This window comes from Oryctolagus cuniculus, chromosome 6 (genome assembly GCF_964237555.1).
Source record: "Oryctolagus cuniculus chromosome 6, mOryCun1.1, whole genome shotgun sequence".
In the NCBI taxonomy this organism is placed as follows: Eukaryota; Metazoa; Chordata; class Mammalia; order Lagomorpha; family Leporidae; genus Oryctolagus; species Oryctolagus cuniculus.
This window is the reverse complement of record NC_091437.1, coordinates 16,628,579-16,634,276: the sequence shown is the minus strand read 5'-3', so window position 1 is coordinate 16,634,276 and position 5,698 is coordinate 16,628,579. Positions and strand designations below refer to the sequence as shown.

The 5,698-nt window shown below is 47.8% G+C and overlaps 1 pseudogene; it reads left to right on the top strand.

Annotated features, from left to right (window-relative positions):
* The first annotated feature begins 1,068 nt into the window (after positions 1-1,068).
* Positions 1,069-2,722, top strand: LOC100356617 (26S proteasome regulatory subunit 4-like; annotated as a pseudogene).
* The last annotated feature ends 2,976 nt before the right edge of the window (positions 2,723-5,698 follow it).

Genomic DNA, 5,698 nt, shown 5'->3' with positions numbered 1-5,698 from the left:
AGGCTTCTTCACTGGGAGCCTCCAGGATTTCATCAATTACAGCATCGTTTCCTCTCAGCAGCGGTCTGGAGCAGTTTTCTGCTTCTGATAAGCCCTGATTCTCCTCTCTCCAATTCTGGGGTCATTTTCCCAATGACTTCAACTCCCTACCCCTCAAGAAGAATTGTTGGGGGCGGCGCCATGGTGCAGTGGGTTAATACTCCGCCTGCGGTGCCGGCATCCCATATGGGCGCTGGTTCTGGTCCCGGCTGCTCCTCTTCCAGTCCAGCTCTCTGCTATGGCCTGGGAAGGTGGTGGAAGGTGACCCAGGTCCTTGGGCCCCTGTGCCCACATGGGAGACCAAGAGGAAGCCCCTGGCTCCTGGCTTTGGATCAGCGCAGCTCCGGCCATTGTGGCCAACTGGGGAGTGAACCAGTAAATGGAAGATCTCTCTCTCTCTCTGCCTCTCCTCCTCTGTTTGTGTAACTCTGACTTTCAAATAAATAAATAAATCTTTAAAAAAAATAAGCTTGCTATATTTTTGTAAGCAAAAAATGACAGGTTGGACCAAATCATATGAGAACCTCATTCAGAGCAATCTAAACTCCATGACTGTAATAATTTAATCTCTTGGTTGGGAAACATGTCATTTTTGTGAAGATCCACTGGGGGAGAGAGAATGTGCCACTCAAGAGTAGCGTAGGCAGAAAGGACAGGACGTCCCCCAGAAACTTCTCTGTACCCTGATTTTTCCACCTCTGTGGACACTCCACTAACAGTAAGCAGCGGTCAGAATGTTTGCAAGAACTTTAAAACTTTTTTGGAGTTTCATCACTTAATTGAAGTTCTCCTGCTGTTTATGGAAATTTCCCTCTTGGGCCGGTAGGGGGAGCTCACAGCTTTTAAAACAATTTTTTCCCTGTCCCGTGCTCTCAGCATTTGACTGTTTGTTGGCTACTCATTCTTTAAAAACTGAATCTTCATAGATATTTAAAACGCAGAAAACTTACCCTCATGTGTGCACCTAAATAAAGAGAGCACACTGATTTTAACACAGTATTTATCTTGACTTCCCGCAGTGGCGGCTGGAGTAGGTCAGAAGCAGAGTAGTGGTCACGGCCCCAGAGGTGGCAAGAAGGATGACAAGGACCAGAGAGGGGAAAAGCAGAAACTACAGGACCAGACGCTGCCAGCAAACTGCCATGGGTGCCACCTCGCACTCAGTGCTGGCTAAAAAGGTAGAAGTTAGAATTAAAGACTGTCTTCTCATGGAGCAAGAATTCAGTAGACATCAGGAACAAATGAAACCGTGTGAAGAAAAGCAGGAGGAGGAAAGACCAAAGGCGGAAGACTGCAGAGAGAGCCAGTGGCAGGAGGATCCTTGGAGGGGAGTGTGGATGCCAACCACGTCAGTGTCACCATCCGAGGGGTCAGACGCGGGGTCAGCACCCTTTCCTCTGTGGACGAGGACCTGCGGAACCCAGGCTGCTCGGTGCTGCTCACCACAAGGTGCACACTGCGATGGGGCGCTGACAGGTCACAAGGACCACCTGGTTGTACTGATCAACGTGGAAAAGGCCCCTCTGAGATCTATGCTGTTACTGGGGGCTTGGACAAACAAATCCAGGAAACGAAGCAATCTGTGGAGCTTCCACTCACCCAGCCAGAAGATTACGAAGAAATGGGGATAAAGCCGGCGCCGCGGCTCACTAGGCTAACCCTCCGCCTTGCGGCGCCGGCACACCGGGTTCTAGTCCCGGTCGGGGCGCCGGATTCTGTCCCGGTTGCTCCTCTTCCAGGCCAGCTCTCTGCTGTGGCCAGGGAGTGCAGTGGAGGATGGCCCAAGTCCTTGGGCCCTGCAGCCCATGGGAGACCAGGAGAAGCACCTGGCTCCTGCCTTCGGATCAGCGCCATGCGCCGGCCGTGGCGGCCATTGGAGGGTGAACCAACGGCAAAGGAAGACCTTTCTCTCTGTCTGTCTCTCTCACTGTCCACTCTGCCTGTCAAAAAAAAAAAAAAAAAAAAAAAAAAAAGAAAGAAAAATAAAAAGAAATGGGGATAAAGCCCCCCAAGGGGGTCATTCTGTAGGGTCCACCCGACACAGGTCAAACCTTGTTGTCCTAAGCAGTGGCAATCCAGACCTTGGCTTCTTTCTTGAATGTGGTTGGCTCTGAACTTATTCAGAAGTCCCTAGGTGATGGGCCCAAGCTGGTGCAGGAATTCTTTCATGTTGCCAGAGAACACGCACCATCCGTGGTGTTTACTGATGAAATTGATGTTATTGGGACAAAAAGATATGACTCAATTTCTGGCAGTGAGAGAGAAATTCCGCCAACAATGCTGCAACTGTTGAACCCGCTGGATGGATTTCATTCATGAAGAGACATCAAAGTTGTCATGGCCACAAATCAAACCGAAACGTTGGATCCAGCACTTATCAGACCAGGCTGCGCTGACGGGAAGACTGGCTTCCCCCCGAGAGGTGACAAGTCTTACAAGCGCACCTTTCAGATTCCCACAAGCAAGATGACGCAGGCTGAGGATGCAGCCCGGCAGGGTGTGACTGTGGCTCACGGTGAGCTCTCCAGTGCTGACGGGAAGGCAGGCTGCACAGAAGATGGCCATCCGTCTGATGGCCTTGAGAGAACACAGAACGAAAGCAACCAACGAAGGCTTCAAAAAATCAAGACAGAATGTCCTCTGTGTAAAACAAGAAGGCACCCCGATGGGGCGCTATCTCTAGTGGACCTCGGCTGCCTTTAGTTTTCCTTACCCGCACGGGAGGTGCGGAGAAACCCACGCTCCAGCTGATTCTTGTTAGCAAATATCCTGTGTATCTTTCTGAGTCCGAGGCGTCCTTTGGTCACTGCTCATTCTGCTTCTCAGTCAAGTGTGCTCTTTTCCGTACAAAAAAAAAAAAAAAAAAAAAACACTTATTTTAATAATATGTAAGTATTAGCATCAGTATTTTTAAACTTTTTTTAAAAAAATTTATTTGTATGGCAAAAGGGGGGAAGAGGGGAAGGTGAAGAGATAGAGAGAGAGAGAGAGAACGAGAGAATGAGAGAATGATGGGGGGGGAGAGAGGGGGGGGGGAGAGAGAGAGAGAGAGAGAGAGAGAGAGAGAGAGAGAGAGAATCTTTGCTCTACTAGTTTACTCTCCAAAAGCCTGCCAAAAGCCAGGGCCGGGTCAAGCTGATCCAGGAGCTCCGAACCCACTCTCGGTCTCCCACATGGGTGGCAGGGATCCAAATACTTGAACCATCACCTGCTTCCTTCCAGGGTGTGCATTAGAAGAAAGCTGGACCGGAATCGTCTAGGGCGGTGAATCCGACAGGGGATGAAGGATCCCAAGCAGTGTCAACCATGGTGCCTAAGCCTGTGCCTCACCATATTTAGAGAATAATTTGCTTGTTTTTACTTTAACCATGCAAAAAATAAGACTCTACTTGATACTCAAGAATTAAGATGAAAAATTTTTTTTTCTGAAAAGGTACAGCAAATACATACTCTCTAAAGCAATAAAATCTGTAAGCAACATCTTAGAGGTATTGGTAAGATTAAAATCCTTACTATGTATATGTAAAAGGTTTTCCTAGCACATACATTGAATTTTTTTATTTAAATTTTAGGTACACAAATTTTGACATATAGTGATTGTTTTTATAACTCCACTCTATTTTCTAATTTCTTTTACTCTCCTTCAATTTAGGCTTTCCAATCATAGGAGGATTTTTTGTTATTAATTTCTAATTTTATTGTATTGAGGTACAAGAATGCAGTCTGTATCTAGTCACTTCTTTGATACACTTTGAAACTTGCATTGTGTTTTTTCAAGGGTTCAAACTGTGTGTTCAGATAGGGGTGTGTGTGTGGGAAACAGGCACTAACTCCGACTTGTTTTTATCATCTTGACGCTGCAGCTGAGGTCTCACAACTTGGCAAGGTGCATCTTTGCTGGCTGTGGTCAGAGAACGTGAGGCTGGTTGTACAACCATGGATCATCACACACTTCAGCAATGAACCCAGGCTGGGGGACTGATTATGGGATGAAGTGGTCAAAAAGGAAGTATGGGTGGTAATCCTAGCCTCATTTTAGTCAAAGCAAGGGACACATTTCTAAAGAACCAATCAGAGACTCAGCCAGGTACTCCCTAGAATCTGGGGTCGTAGTCACTGCTACCTCACTTAAGAATCCTGTTCTGAGAGTGAGAGCCTGGCTAAAGTGATTTGCCTAGAACTGCACTGCGCTATCAGTGTCTGTTATAGCAAAAGTGCCCTCACAGTTCTCCTAAGATGCTGCGGGTGCCTGAGGAGGGGATAACACTGCCCAGGAGCAAGATGTAGGAGACAAGAGGCTGGATCTGAAGAGGAGCAGCTGGGACTGGAACCGGCACCCATACGGGATGCTGGTGCCGCAGGATTAACCTACTGCCCCATGGCGCTGGCCCCCAGAAGTCTCATTTAAAGAGTCAGAACTTGGTTGTGAGCAGCAAAGATTCCACTTCATCTTCCTTGCCCTGTTTAATCTAAGCATAGTTAGCTCACTTCCCGTTTCAGATTGCTTTCCTATCCCAACTTCTTGGAGATGTAACTCTTCCATTTACTGTTTGCTGATTTCTACCCATGGAATATGATCTCCTTGTGTTTTTCCGTTTCTGTGGTGAGCTCACTGTTAGAAGTCACTTTTATTTCTGATACTCCTGTGTGACGTGGGTGGTAGCAGAGACACTCCGGAACTGATTTACTATCTGGTATCCTTAGGGACACCTGCACAATTTTCATGGCAAATTTGCATCTTGCTGGTTATTTTACCAGGTGAATGATGTACCATGATGCATGGTGGTGCTTTGAGATGTCTTCCTACTGGGGCCCTGGCCATTCCTGACCATCTTGGGGTTACTTTTTGCAGCTCCCTTTCCTGGAACGAGCAGTTCCTCCCTCCTTTGTGCATGATTTTGGCTCTCCTTGATGGACAACAGGCTTGATTTCTGTTTCTATGTGGATGGTAAATCTTCAGATTTGAGGCCTGAAGGACCTCACTGTGGGTCTGCGCTCTCGTCACCTGAGTTTTAGCCTCCACTTCAACTGTGTCAGCTTTTTTCTTTTCAAAGATTTCTTTATTTATTTGAAAGGTAGAGTTACTGGTTCACTCCCCCAATAGCAACAATGGCTGCAGCTGGGCAAATTCAAAGCCAGGAGCTAGGAGCTTCTTCTGGGTCTCTCGTGCAGGTACAATGGCCCAAGAACTTGGGCCATCTTCCATTGCTTTCCCAGGTGCATTGTCGGGAAGCAGGATCAGAAGTGGAGCAGGGGCTGGCACTGTGGCATAGTGGGTAAAGCTGCTCCTTACAGTGCCAGCATCCCATATGGGCTACAGTTCTAGTTCTGCCTGCTCCACTTCTGATCTAGCTCTCTGCTATGGCCTGGGAAAGCAGTAAAGGATGGCCTGGGTCCTTGGGCCCCCGCACCTGTGTGGGAGACCTGGAGGAAGCTCCTGGCTCTTGGCTTCAGATCGGCGAAGCTCTGGCTGTTGTGGCCATCTGAGTGGATGGAAGACCTCTCTCTCTCTCTCTGCCTCTGCCTCTCTTTAACTCCACCTTTCAAATAAATAAATAACTCTTAAAAAAAAAAAAAAAGGAAGTGGAGCAGCCAGGACTCGAACTGACAGCTAAATGGGATGCCAGCACCATAGGCAGTGGTTTTTCTTATTATGCCA